Source organism: Schistocerca serialis, chromosome 6 (genome assembly GCF_023864345.2).
Source record: "Schistocerca serialis cubense isolate TAMUIC-IGC-003099 chromosome 6, iqSchSeri2.2, whole genome shotgun sequence".
Classification (NCBI taxonomy): domain Eukaryota; kingdom Metazoa; phylum Arthropoda; class Insecta; order Orthoptera; family Acrididae; genus Schistocerca; species Schistocerca serialis.
The window spans coordinates 423472887-423488949 of record NC_064643.1 but is presented as its reverse complement, the minus strand read 5'-3'; positions in this window follow the sequence as shown (position 1 = coordinate 423488949).

Sequence of the window (16063 nt, the reverse complement as noted above, 5' to 3'; positions counted from 1 at the left end):
TAGGTTAGTGGACGTGCCCTTCTTTTACCGCCATTTTCTTAGGTTAGTAGAGGCTGCATTGTCCTGATGGAAGTTGAACTTCCCACGAGGGGGGTTGTGGCAGGGGGGCGTGGCTCTTTGCTACCAGAGAGGTTAATTAATTTATCAATTTAATTAAGTAGTCAATGTGACCTATATTCCAGCCATTTTCGTAGGTTAGTAGAGGTTGCATTGTCTTGATGGAATTTGAACTTCCCGCCAGGGGGGTGTGGCAGGGGAGTGTGGCATAGGTAAAGTACCTGTCAATCAAAAGGAAATGGGAGTGACATGGAGAAGCACTTAACAGGACAATAAGTTAGGTACATGTCAATCAAATGAGAACCATAGGTAACTCAGACATGAAAGTGTATCTCTTTCAGTGAGGGGGCTAGTGGAAGGTGGTGGGAAGAACAATAGGTTAAGTGCAGCGACATGGAAAACCACTTAACAGAACAATAAGTTAATTACCTGTCAATCAAAGGAGAACAATACATTCGCCCCTGAGTTGAAACCTGGCCCTGATGTAGGCAACCCACAAGATGGCTTAGTATCCTTGTAGCTCTACTACTCACGTGATATTAATTGGACTGTTGGCTGAAAACAAGTGCCACATCAGTGCTCTTGGAAGAGAGCCATTTTGTTGATGTGGCTCTCTTGTTGCTTCTGTGTAGTGATTTGTGAAGGTGGAAAAAATCGAGATTCGAGCAGTGATTAAGTAAGAGAGGTATGACAGCACATTCATGCCGATTTGCATAATACATTGGGGGACTCTGCTCCTTCATATTCAAGTGCTGTCAAGATAAGAAATGAATTTAAATTTGGTTGGGAAAGCTTAGATGATGATCCGCGCAGTGGTCGACAAAGATACAGTATTTGCAACTCCCTCATGCCACAGCTAGAGATGGTAATGCATTCTGTCCTGATGCCATACTGCAGCTTCTGTGATATATCCCCTGGGTTGTAGACGGTGGCTGATTGAGATTGATCACACACAGTAACAGGTGTGCTATGCGACTAATCACTATTTTAAAAAATGCAACGCTAGACTGAGGTCATAAGAAATGTACACTAAGTTTTCAGATCTATAGGGTTATGCTTTCCAGCAGAAACGCTGTCAGTGATTTCGAATCAAGTATTTCCATCCGACCACATACATGCATTGGATACTATGGAGATGTCTTTTAATGATTACTGCCACGAGGTAATCATATTTGTGTCACTCTCAAATCTCGAAATGATTCACATTTTTCGAACCTATCAGTTACAGTAAAATTCCAACATGGTTTCAGAAAGTCGCTATTCATCTTGTAACTGTTCCTCTGACTCTGCCCCGCTTTCCCTGTACCTTTGTGTATGCAATCGTTCCACTTTAAATCGAAACTGAGCTGAAGTCGGATAGGGTTATGTCTATAACCTTCTGCAACCAACGCAGAAACAGCCTGAGCTGAGTTAATGCGAGAGAACCATATTCTGACCACTCGGGGGAAATGCGAACATCTTGTCGTAGCCCCAAACGAAGCCTGCTCCTGCAACACAAGGTAGTATAAAAGACTGTACAAGTTATTATAGGAACTGGGAGATGGATGAGGAATTTGCTACTACATTGGGTTGCGTCTCCAAACTGTCTACAGGTACTGTAGTCTGAAGCAGATCATCATCTCTCTGTTTCATCACGTCTGTCACCCAAACATTCTCTCTATCGTGTAGGGCAACCCTACAGAGAACAAAAAACTACAAACTATAATAAGCTCTGCTAACTTCGCCCAGCAGTGAACACGATATATATATATATATATATATATATATATATATATATATATATATATATATATATATATAGGGTGTCTCGCCTAACTGTGCCACCTCAGATATCTCTGGAACAGCAATAGATATTCAAAAAAGGTTTTCACCAGCATGAGCGTACGGCAGTGGCTTAGGAAACCAAATACTATGCGAAATTTTAAAATGTAAACAAATACTATTTTCTACACAAACTTGTGTATTTTTAAATGGACACCCCCAATTATTACGTATGCAATCAATAGCTTGAGAAATCCAAAAATAAAGGCGTTCGTTGCATCGCAATACGTCAATTACATCCCGAGAAATTGCAAAGCGAAGTTGACGCTTGAACTAAAGGAAGCACACAGTTAGTGCAAGACTTGAGACTCAAGCGTGCACTTCATGCTGCCTGTGTCAGGGGCTCACACAATGGGAAGTTCTGCACAATCCACAAAACTAAACAAGTAACATGTCCAACGCAAAGTTACGTTTTTCAACTTGTAAATGTATGTTTATTCTAGCCAAATGACAACTAGAACTACAATTAGAGATAACACACTAGAATTCACTTTTCCAAACACATTTACTAATGCCCTGTCACCCACAGAAAATACACCCACACCTTGACCAATGAAACTGTGTCACGGCAATATATGTCGAAGCGCCCTCCGTTTGCGTCAATGCACGTTTGTAAACGGGTAACGAGAGAGTTTTTCACAGCTTGTAGAGTTTCTAAGGATACTGCCGTACACGCCGCAGTAGTATGATGTTGCAATCCTCTACTGTAGGTGGGGTTTCTTCGGATACACTCTGTCTCTCACTGTGCCCCAGAGAATGTAGTCTATTGGCGCCAAGTCGGGGGACCGTGCTGGCCATCGCACAGTACCTTCCCACCCCATCCACCTATTTGGTAATGTCGCATCTAGAATGTCTCTGGTAACTTTTGCATTGTGTACGGAACATCCATCATGTTGGAACCACATTGATAGACGAGTTTCCAATCCTAGATCCGCCATGAGGAGCGCTAGTGTGTGTTGAAGAAATGATACATATCACTGCACATTCAATGTTCCACGGTAAAAATAGGGACCTACAATACAGTTACCAATGATACCTCACCAAACACTGACACTCCACTGTCGTTGATGAGCAACTTAGCGAATCCAGTGGGGATTTTACACGGACTAGTAGTGAATGTTCCGCAGATTCACATTACCATGATTTGTAAATGAAGCCTCATCTGTAAACAACGTATTGCTTAGGAATACTGGATTACCTTGCAACTGCTAAAGTGCAAAACGACAGAGTGCAATGCAGGATTCAATGTCATTACCTTACAGTTATTGGTGCTGTGAGATGTATTTCAGAACTTATGAGGTTCAGAAATGTGAAACCAAATGTGCACCACTAACTGTACTAGTTGTCATTTCTCAACAATAAACATTATGCCTAGGACATCCATCATTATGAAGCCGCATTATTTGACACATTATAAGAGATGGACCGGTTCAAGTAAGGTACAGCTCAAGAAGGGGGTAAACTATCCCCCTTTAGGGGTGCCATCAATGAAATATGGGCCAACAATGTGTTTTCATACAATACCACACCATACATTAAAACTCCACTGACATCATGATTTCCGGCATAGTGAGGTGCACGCTTGAGTCTCAGGACGTGCACCAGATGTGCCGTTCATTTATTTCAAGTGTCAACTCCGCTTCGCAGTTTCTTGGTATGTAATCGACATATTGCGATGCAACCAACGCCATTACTTTTGTGATTTTTCATACTGTTCATTGCTTACGAAACAATACGGGGTGTCCATTTAAAAATACACATGCAGCCTATATATATAGGGTGTATCAAAAAGGGTGGCGCAAACTTACGTTGAGCTGACAATACAGGTATTGATCCACGCAGCTGCCTGCACAGATCAGTGTGAAGTGTCATCACCTGTACTGTAGGAGAAAGGACCATAAGCCACAAACTATCAGTTGCAAGAGAAGGCCCCTGTGTTGTTGTTGAAAGATTTTTTTTTCTGCTGTAACGTGTCCATACCACATATGACACAGTCTTGTAAACTGCCTTACATTTTGTTTTTTACACAACGACTTCGAGACCTGAATCAGGTTCTAAGCTGGCATTAACATGTTTTGAGCCACTGCTTCCGACTGAAAACTGGACATTGCATGGTGTAAATCATGTTGCTGCTGCTCCCACAAAACCCATCTTTCACAACAATGGGATACCAGATGCTTCAGTGTTCCATTTCGACTGATTCCTCATGTTGACATGTTGACTGTTTTACTGCTAGCCATCCCCAGAAGGTGTTGCCCCTCCACTGAGCCTCTTTCTCCATCTCAAACAATTTGTGTCGGTCGATCATATGTGGTAATCAACAGCATATCAGTGGATGGATGGGGAGAAAAAGACACTATCAATGCACTGTAATAATAAGCACCACAGTGGATATTGCAAACAATTTTAGCAGTTTTACTGGAATTTCAGCACCAACGAATGACACAACAGCATGCTTCCCAATCTCTGTATCATCATTAAACCGCCCCTTCACTACTCTGAGAGGACCATATACGTGATTGTGAATGTAGATAAATGACTGTGCTGTATGTCCATTCATTGTTAATTCTTGAATATATACACCAAAATATACCAGACAGTGATTTACGTAATTATAGCACTTCGATCATAGCGCATAATTTACAGTCCTTCCCTATGCGGATGGAGTTCACAGACCATTGTCGCATTCTTAGGATAAAGTTGGAGACTGAACTATCAACTCACATTACCCTCCCTGTAGCGCTGTTGCCAATTTAATCTGCAGTAGACTGCTACATCCCCTGTGTCGTGAATGAATAGAGCGAGCCGAGTCCATAACTGCTATTCCACACAAATATTGCTCACAGTACCTATCCAAGTGCACAAGATTTCTCCAGATGCACGCATGTCGAAGAGCCTAGCACCTGTTATCAGTGTATAGTACTACATATGGATGTGTTGTGATGTAACAGCAAATGGTTAAGAAGAAGAAGCCAGTGGTTTTTGTGCATGACGGAGATCCAGACGGATGGAGACTGAAGCTTTTTGCGTAAATCAACTGCGCCTTCAGTTCTAAAGTATTGTTCTACTATCTGGGTTGGTTGGTAGGTTGGTTATTGGGGAAGGAGACCAGACAACGAGGTCATCGGTCTCATCGGATTAGGGAAGGACGGGGAAGGAAGTCGGCCGTGCCCTTTGAAAGGAACCATCCCGGCATTTGCCTGGAGCGATTTAGGGAAATCACGGAAAACCTAAATCAGGATGGCCGGACGCGGGATTGAACCGTCGTCCTCCCGAATGGGAGTCCAGTGTCTAACCACTGCGCCACCTCGCTCGGTTACTATCTGGGATCAGAACGAAGAAGGTATTGGTAAGAGAGAACATAGACACATACAGTCCATAGGATGCACTGTTGTGCAGTTGACTCACGCTATAATGTTAGGGCGGTGCGGTTTCCGACCTATTAGTCATGTGGCATACAACATTGTTAATATTCCAATGTAAGAAATATATTTCCAGTACCTGACATGCATTCTTCTTGCAGGTTTCTTTACAATAAACTATGGTGACAAACTGTAAAATTAAAAAACTACTTCCTTAAGACATCGATTCTTTGTGATACATGCAGCTTATAGCTTTGCAGAAATGTAGAGCGCTCACTGCTCACATCCGATCACGGTTCAGAATATATATTATGCTCGTGTAGTCCTACATAAAATGATCGTTAGCAATGGAGAAAGGAATGAGACAATGCATAGCGGCAGTGTCTGATTTGTGTAATTACACATCCTTAAACAAGACATCTGTCAAGCATAAGTACACATGGAGATTGCAATACCTCACAAACAGATGTCGCTGACTTATAATGACCATAGTTATGAAACTGAAGCCTTTATTTTATGCTCGAGATGCAGCAGGGGAATGTAGTACATCGCATAAATCTTTATTAGTCTAGAGAAAGGCGCTCAAACAGGATGCACATGTTTCATCATCATCACACAGAGACCGAAGTCCTCTGATGACTGAGACGTTTGCTGTTAACGATCGAGGATAGATAATGCTCTATGTCGCACACAGAAAACGCATTTGTATATGAGTCGAACGCGCGTTATGCCACACAACTGATGCACCCCGGCAGAACAACAAAAAATGGTTAAATGACCTACAGCATCATCTCCCCTTATCTCTCTAGAATGTATAACTAGTCTACCTTAAATCATATCTCATTACTACTCCATTTCAACCGATCACTTCATTTACTTTCTGTCATCCTTTAAGGCAGTTGCAAGTAAGTTTAGAGGCAGATGGTTCTCTTTTTCCCAGAAAAGCATCAAAGACAGCAGTCAACTCGCATGTATCACTGTCACCTCAATAGAAATACAGTAGAATGTCACCATACAGCAACTGTTTGTTAGCTGACACCGCAAGGTTGTGATTGGCAGAGAGTACAGAGAAGCACATTGTAAGTACTGTGTGGGCGGAGGTGATGTAAAATTACGTATAAATTGAAGGAAATATACTCACAATTGTGAGAGTATTTGCTTGTCTTCTGCTTGGTGCAAGACTGTTCAGAGACAAGTTCAAGCAGACCATTCTGTCCGGTGGGATGCTGTCCCTCATCTACCATTGTGGCTTTAGAGCATCTCCAGACCAGGAGCTGTGGGAGACCAAAAATTATTGCCGTTTTTCTCATCTGACGGACAGTGCTTCGAATTCTGTTTGTGTAATTGCTCTCGTTTCCCGTGTGTGCTTAGACACCAGCGTGTGCTTCGAGATGCAAGAGACAAAAGTCTACCTAATACCAACGGCAGCAAATATAAAACAAACACACTGACAGTTTTAGACAAGTGAAGCTGTAGGACACAGAAATTTTTCTCTCTCACTGGCAACGCCTTCAAACTCGCAGCTAAAATTCCAAAAGTGGTGAATGTCCTGTTTACAGTTACAGAGATATTTATTTCGACTTCCAATTATTTTCGTTTTGGTCTGTAAAACTCTGATATTGCATCTGATATGGGTTTCGGGATCTGTTTCCCACAAAAGAGTGTTAAGTGTCACAGGAAGTTCCACAGAGTGCAACATTCTACCCTGCCTGCAAATAAATGTTTGTCAGAGCACGTGTGACAAGTTGATGCCAGCCATGGTTTTCACATAATCATGGATCCATCCAGGAGGGCCCAGCTTCTGATATGTAGCACACTCAGTGATGAGCAGCAGCTGTTGTGGATGTGCTGCCAGTTTGTGGGTCCCCCAAATTACGACCGTGCCTCGTGTACCAAGCTACTATGATAGTTACGTAAGTCTGAAGGCTTTCGTGGGCGTTGTCACTGAAGTTAAAAGCTTCTGGGTTATTAGGGCGTGTCATATTTCTTCTAAAATGATCGACGTTTCGGCCCCTCTGCTGGGATCTTCCTCGGGATCTTCTGGTGTCCACTACTGCTAGAACACGGTCAGAGACGAGTGTCGCGTCCCCTTATAATGGGAGTTTTCCCACGTTCGTGTTGGAGAAGTGATAGTATTCGTTAAACTTCTTATGGCTACCATTAGTGGGTCATAGTCACAGGCTAATATTCGATCTGTGATGCAGATGAAGAGGCGTTGTTGGCTAATCGCCTGTCGATACCATTGGTGGCCAAACGTCATTGGATAGAATGGCAACATTCCACACTTTCGCTGGAGAAGGGTCACTGGTTGAAACTCCTGCTACTGTTATTGGTTTGCCGCCATCATTGGCTAGATTCAGAACGGACAGAGCAAGAGAGGGGCAATGTTTACTCAAAATACGTATTATTTTCCGCTGAGGTGACTTGCAGCGCCTATCTATTGAAATTAGCTGCATTCTTGGAAATTTCAACCGCTTCTCGGACCTTTCTTCTATAAATGTTTGTTTCCTGAGCCAGCACACGAACGTTATTAAAATCGATGTCACAGCCACAGTTCTCATGATGTTCCGGTACTGCCGATTTTGCACTTTGTTTTAGCCGCATGTGGCGTTCGTGTTACTTAATGCCTTCCGTAACAGTTCTTCCTGTTTCGCCTATATATACTTTGCCACAGCTACATGTCACTTGATAGACGCCTGCATTGTGGAGGCAATCAGTTGCATCCGTTTTCCGTCGGAAAAAATCTTTTATTTTGTTTTGACTAAAGAAAGATGTGTGAATACCATTTTTCTTTAGAATTCTGCTTATTCGGCCAGTGACCCCAGAAACAAAGGTGGTTCCTCGTCATTATTACTCGTATTAGCGTTATAAAAACTCCGCTTGAAGCCCTGTCGATTGAATAACTGTCATACCCATTTGCCTTCAACGTCCTCTTTAAAAGAATCAACTGCGATTCCAAGTTGTAATCATCTCTGATACGGAAAGCATGAGAAGACAGAGTGTTGAGTACTACTGGCTTCTGGGCCGGGTGGTGCGAAGTGGCATCTAAATACCTGTTTGTGTTAGTCGGATTTCTGTACACACTGTTATCAGATCTTCTGTATACCAACATATCTAGGAAGGGGAGACCGACCTCCCTCTCATCCTCCAAGGTAAATTTGATTTTGGGGTGAATTCCATCTAAAACTGCTTTTTTATTCCAGTCTCTGATCACAAATGAATTCTTTCGACGATGACCGGTTTCACTTTGTAATGACCATCCTCAGATCTTTTTTACACCATGTCCTAAAGTGATACGGCCATGGTGTAAAAAAGATCTGAGGATGGTCATTACAAACTGAAACCGGTCATCGTCTAAAGAATTCATTTGTCATCAGAGACTGGAATAAAAAAGCAGTTTACAGTATTGGATCACTGTTTTCATACGCGATTATGTCGCAGTTGATGAAATTCCATCTAAGAAATTGTGGAACGAATGAAGTTCTTCTTCGCTGTGTGGCCATATAACAAATCGTCCACATAACGGAGCCAGCAAGAAGTATTCAAAGGAGCACTTCTTAATGCCTGTTGCTTAAAATGTTCCACAAAAACGTCAACTGCAACTGGCGAAGTGGGTGAGCCCATAGCAAGGCCGTCAGCCTCTTCATAGAATTCACCATTGTATTTAAAATAGCTCGAACGAAAACATAATTCAATGAAGTCACAAAACTCTGCAACAACATTCTCCCTTTTTGATCTCCATTGTATCTGATACTGGGGCGTTAGTAAATAACGATGTCACATCGGAGCTAACAAGAATGTCACCTGCAGATATCTTCAGTGTGCATATAATTTCTAAAAAATATTTCGGATCTTTGATAACACTATTTGTTTTACCTTCTAGATGTACCAGTTTACCAGATAGATGACGTGCTAAAAAATAAGTCGGTGAGTTAACCCCACTTACGAAAGGCCTTAAATGAACCGATTCTTTATGTACACTCCTGGAAATGGAAAAAAGAACACATTGACACCGGTGTGTCAGACCCACCATACTTGCTCCGGACACTGCGAGAGGGCTGTACAAGCAATGATCACACGCACGGCACAGCGGACACACCAGGAACCGCGGTGTTGGCCGTCGAATGGCGCTAGCTTCGCAGCATTTGTGCACCGCCGCCGTCAGTGTCAGCCAGTTTGCCGTGGCATACGGAGCTCTATCGCAGTCTTTAACACTGGTAGCATGCCGCGACAGCGTGGACGCGAACCGTATGTGCAGTTGACGGACTTTGAGCGAGGGCGTATAGTGGGCATGCGGGAGGCCGGGTGTACGTACCGCCGAATTGCTCAACACGTGGGGCATGAGGTCTCCACAGTACATCGATGTTGTCGCCAGTGGTCGGCGGAAAGTGCACGTGCCCTTCGACCTGGGACCGGACCGCAGCGACGCACGGATGCACGCCAAGACCATAGGATCCTACGCAGTGCCGTAGGGGACCGCACCGCCACTTCCCAGCAAATTAGGGACACTGTTGCTCCTGGGGTATCGGCGAGGACCATTCGCAACCGTCTCCATGAAGCTGGGCTACGGTCCCGCACACCGTTAGGCCGTCTTCCGCTCACGCCCCAACATCGTGCAGCCCGCCTCCAGTGGTGTCGCGACAGGCGTGAATGGAGGGACGAATAGAGACGTGTCGTCTTCAGCGATGAGAGTCGCTTCTGCCTTGGTGCCAATGATGGTCGTGTGCGTGTTTGGCGCCGTGCAGGTGAGCGCCACAATCAGGACTGCATACGACCGAGGCACACAGGGCCAACACCCGGCATCATGGTGTGGGGAGCGATCTCCTACGCTGGCCGTACACCACTGGTGATCGTCGAGGGGACACTGAATAGTGCACGGTACATCCAAACCGTCATCGAACCCATCGTTCTACCATTCCTAGACCGGCAAGGGAACGTGCTGTTCCAACAGGACAATGCACGTCCGCATGTATCCCGTGCCACCCAACGTGCTCTAGAAGGTGTAAGTCAACTAACCTGGCCAGCAAGATCTCCGGATCTGTCCCCCATTGAGCATGTTTGGGACTGGATGAAGCGTCGTCTCACGCGGTCTGCACGTCCAGCACGAACGCTGGTCCAACTGAGGAGCCAGGTGGAAATGGCATGGCAAGCCGTTCCACAGGACTACATCCAGCATCTCTACGATCGTCTCCATGGGAGAATAGCAGCCTGCATTGCTGCGAAAGGTGGATATACACTGTACTAGTGCCGACATTGTGCATGCTCTGTTGCCTGTGTCTATGTGCCTGTGGTTCTGACAGTGTGATCATGTGATGTATCTGACCCCAGGAATCTGTCAATAAAGTTTCCCCTTCCTGGGACAATGAATTCTCGGTGTTCTTATTTCAATTTCCAGGAGTGTATTTTGGGTAGCCCATACATTCTGGGTGAGACAGGTATTCGAGGTGTTAAGAGATTCTTCGTAATAGAGCTGTCCAGTCTGGAGTCCGATATCAGATTTTTCACTTTCCGAACGATTCTGTTCGCCGGGTCGCTTTCTAACTTGCGATACACAGGATAAACTAGTAGCTGTTCCATCTTCCTGTGATAACCCACAGCGTCCAAAACAATAGAAGCATTCCCCTTATCCGATTTTGTTACAAGGATGCTTTCGTTTCTCGCGAGTTCAATAAGAGATTTCCTTTCCTGCGCCATTATAATGCTTTTCAAAGATTTCGATTTCCGTAGAATTATCGACACATCTTGTCTTACTTCTTCGGCCTGCATCGTCGGAAGACGAAATAAGTATGCTTCGACGGCACTTACGGCGGCCTAATAAACCAAAAGATTTTTAACTACTATGATGGTGTATCCAACAATACTTTGCAGGATTGTCTTCAGAGTTTCGACGTGGTGTATTTGCACTCAGTTATTTTGGCGATGTATTTTCCTTTTCGAGTGAATATTGCCGTAAAATATTTCCATTCCGTATTCTGCTCAGAGGACAGTGCAGTGTTCTGTGTGCGAGTGTATTGTTTAAAGGAAACTCTGCAAATGTATTGAGGCCTTACACCCTTTACCAAATTTGTTTACATATGAAAATATTCAGGTGTAGCGCAGGAAGTCTGAGATGTTTCACTAGTGTTACGCTATCTGTTTCAGAGTCCGTGTTCAAGTGTCGTTGTGTACATCGCAAAATTGAGATAAACTACTCCGCAGCGATCTTTTTCATTGAAAGTGTATATACAGACGTATTCAGTTGGATTTAGTAACTCCTGAAGGAGTCTGTGCACACAGATAAGTGTATTTCCCAAAAAAGCGCGTGAAGCGTCTCAGGGATGGTCTTACAAGTGTGCTGCAATCTGTTTTTAGAGTGCATCGATCTTTTTGAAAGTGCAGTTAGAATTATATTCAGTCGGATTTAGTAACTCCTGAAGCAGCTCGCGTTCAAAGACAAGTGTTTTTCGCACAAAAGCTGGAGAAGTGTCTCTGGGAGGGTTTCACTACTCTGTCGTGATCTTTTCAGAGTCAGCATTCAAGTTTGGCAGTGGTGGTATTCCTTGGAATAAAATGAGTAATTGTTTAAATATTCTCACATCATCTGCAAAGCTCTCTCTTTTTCTCTCTCTTTGTGAAACGGTACATTTAGTTCCCGTGATATCTTCAAGTTATGTATATGACAGTATTCCGCAACATAAAATATAGGAACATCTGAAACGGTCCGTGTTCAACGACAAAGGGTACTCGTGCACCGTGGCTGGGAAGGGGGATCCAGTGGGTATTTCCAAAGCGACAGGAAGTGTTTAATGGCTACTGCGTGACTGTGGGATAAGCTGGCGCAGAGACCTGGGACAGCTAGGCCTGCACGTGACCTCCGAAGTCCTTGGGCCCATTGAAGAAGCCATGTTCTCGTGTAGGTGAACGTCTTACCACTTGCGCATCAGAGGACTAAATGCGTTGACGTTTATCGAATGATCTACATTTACAGCCCACATTTTATCAGTATGATTTACGAAACATAGCTTAGCTCATATTCGTCTCCACCAAATGTCAATGCTATCATCACAGTCCTCATATGCTAAAATACTCCTTCTCCAGCACAGACGTATGGTCCATTGAACACAGTAAGCAATTACGTCCATCCTCCCAGCCCAGTAGCTAGACACAGATTAAGTGTTTTCCTGCCTTTTTCCCAGATCTCCATATTGTATTACGTCATCAAAGTGGAGAAGGGGAGGGACGACAGCGCCCTCTAGTGGCAGTGTTGTGAAGTAGGTCAGTTGGACCACAGACCTCGTGGTGAACACAATGGATGGAGACTTACATCGGTCCTATCCAGCACAGACTGAGTCCTTTTCATGCATATTTTCTGGTGGGGGAGGGGTGGGGATGCGAGCAATGCATACAAAATAAGGACTTATATCCATCCTACCCTTCACCTCTGTGCAGACTGAGTTCTTTACCCACCAACTTCCAAATGGTGAGGGGCAGGGAAGGGGAGAGGGTACAGGATTATATTAGTGGAGGTATCCCAATTGAGCTATTTTCCCACCAACATCTGAACTACCACTGTGACATCTAAGGCCGCCATATTGGATCCGCCATCTTGAAAAATTTATGGAGTAATGCAGAGTGGGGCAGAACATATTTCGTCCTATAACTCATTATCGATCCCTTCTGCCTCATTTGATCTCAAGTCTTCCAAAGTTCTCTTAAATTTTGATTGTAATACTGTATCCCCTATATCATTCATGTCCACTGCAATTTGTTTTCGTATCACGTCATCAGACTAGTCGTTCCAGTCATTGTCACCTTCAATGTACTCTTTCCATCATTCTGCTCTCTCTTGTTTTAACAGTAATGTTCCCACAGCACTCTTAAGGTTATCTTGGCTTGTAATTTCACTTAAAGTGGTTGTATATTGTCAGTGGACCCAATGATCTTTTCTTTTTCTACTTACATACAGTCATTTCCCCATCGCTGTCCTTAAGTTCATCTTAATTTAATTTTGCTATGTTCCTGTCTTTTCCTCGGCATTTTTATACTTCCTTCTTTCGTCGATAAACTGAAGTATTTCATCTGTTATCGAAGGCTCCTGCGCAAATACCTTCATTGTAAATATGTTTGTCTATCCAAATCTGTGATTGCCCTTCTTAAGGTGAGACGGAAGACAATTTTTATCCTTATTCTGCCAATGCTATTTTACCCTTTGAATAGGTACACTTTTGAAAAGAACTATAAGTGAGAATGTAATGAAATTTTTACTGCATATATATAATATATATGCCTCAATTTACAAGTAACATGTACATAATACCTCTTATGATTTTGAAGGAAAAAATTTTATTCTTTCACTAGTACATTTTACCTTTTCTTGTTCATTAATTATAATAAAACGGTTTCAGATTGTTTGCTAGTTCTCAGTTTACATGTAATAACTTATTAGCATCTGCAGTACAACTTTATAACACTGCTATACGGTTTTACGTAGCTTATACAATCAAATACCAAGTTTGGCTTATGACATACTATGCTCCAACAGAATAAAGTAGTCCTGTCAGGGAAAGGTCACGTATAACACTGCTGTCCGCTACTGCTATATTATAACCATAAAGTTGGAGTTAAGTCGTGAAAGCAATTATGGTATAAAGCAACAGAGCAGTGTTACCCTCTTATAGGAATTTTGCTATGTTGACCCTGTTGTACCTAACGGAGGTGGCTTATCGGAAGTGAAAATCAGAATTACATCAATATTTTAACAGTAACAAACAATATTTTACCTATCTACACTGTTCAAAGGATAAAAGAAAACAACGGTCGCCAGCCTAATTAGGCAAGAGAATGATTGACATTCTTGTTCAAGAAAATACGTATGAGTAACTTTAACGGACAAACACAACCTATACTTTGTCACACGCGTTTGCAATGAACTCTGGCATCTGAATACAGTATGTTCAGGTTAAGGTTGAAGCTAACATATCAGAACAAACTATTTGCATAAATATAACCTTATAACACTGCACACTATTACTTTTAGGGCTTATTCAAACTAAATGGACCTTATAACATTACTATTAATATTTACTGTAGAATCATAAATTGGACATAGGTTCAGTACTACTTTTCGCACATTTTCGTAGCTGACATAAAATTGTAAATGTAGTTCACTGCAAAATTATGAATTGATGACAGGTTAAGTCTCTCTCAACTAAATACTAGTCTATTTAGAACGAAAGTTAAATGGAATTCATTAACAGGTTACTTCTCACAGTCTTTTGAATAAAGAAATTATTGTTTTCATAGATAGTGGTCTTTCTATTAATTGTTATTTATCATGAGCATAAAGGATCAACTGGGATCCTATTACACTATTAAAATGCACTTTCACTACACAAAAGAAACCAGTGCTTAGCAATCATGAGTATATAACTTTGCACAATTTCAGTTTCTCACTTTTACTACAGTGAGACACAAAATTAACATATTTATAAGATACTGACACCTTTTGCGATTCACACCAGGCAGCAATGTGATCATTTACTAAGCAAAACTTTAAAACCCTCAGTCTTAAGAACTTTTAATTTTGAAGTTGGCAACAACATGTTAATAAGCAGTTTTAATAGGAAAATTATTTTCAGCAAGCATCATTTACTTCAGTTTATTATTTAGCCACATTAACTTTAACTTTCTTTTTACTATGTTCAAGAGGCATTAGTTAGTTAAAACACTAAGCTTTAATATTCTTTCAATAAGAACACTCGGTAATCACTTTAGTTCAAACAGAGAAGAACCTGAGAGATGATAAGGGGAAAAAAATCAAGGTAGGTACTTCAATTCAGCTATAAATTACCTCATATTTTGAGGACACTAACACATACAATAAGCTGATCCTTCAATGTACATTACTATAGTGCTCCATTACAGTGATTGCGCAATGTGGTGGCGATTGCATGTTGGTAGGTGGCTTTGCAGGTAGAATTGCTGGACTCTGTCATTTCTTGGTGGCGATGACAGATACCAATTTCAGAATAATTCCAGCTCGCTATCCATCCATCAGAGACATTGGAAAGCCTCAGGAAAAGCCTCTCTCGGAACCAGCACAACATACAACTTCTACATGGGCAGTTCACAGTTTCGTTACTTTTCCCCGATTGACTCTTGTTTCCACCTTTTCTACCTAGGCCAACCTCAATTTGCGCGTGCTACACAGTTCCGTTCCCGAGGGAACCAAAACATCTTTTACATACAAAATAACTAAGAACCCTAAGTGAAGGTCAGCATTTTCCATAACAGCAAACAAACATTTTAAATAAAACAGAACATTTGTACATATTGGTATTTCTACAAAAAATTATTCACCCAAATTCCAAATATACAGAGTAAGTTCTGCCTCCCTCCAACTGAGACAACGAATTTAAATGACAGATATACTACATTACATAGAATGAAACCACGACATCAAAGTTTTTACAAAGAAAGGAGTATACAATTTTGTGTTATCGATTAAATCAAACAACATTTACAGAAACTCAACGATGTAACATTAAATAGAACGAAAAAACAAATCAGTAGAGCTTTAGAGCTATGTTGTTACAACTTTACCGAATTTCATGTTTCTAAAACCATTAATTTATCAAATAATGGTACCTGAAAGTAAAAAAAAATGTAGTTTTGAGAAAAATCTACTTGAAGTTTAATATTGCAATTCTAGTAAAGATCCTGATGAGAATTACTTACCACTAGTATGTTCCTGCACCATACTGAACGTCATCTGATTCATACTGATCTTTTCTTCCTTTGGTCCCTCTTCATTTCTGTCTGGCTTCTTTTGTGCATTTTAAATT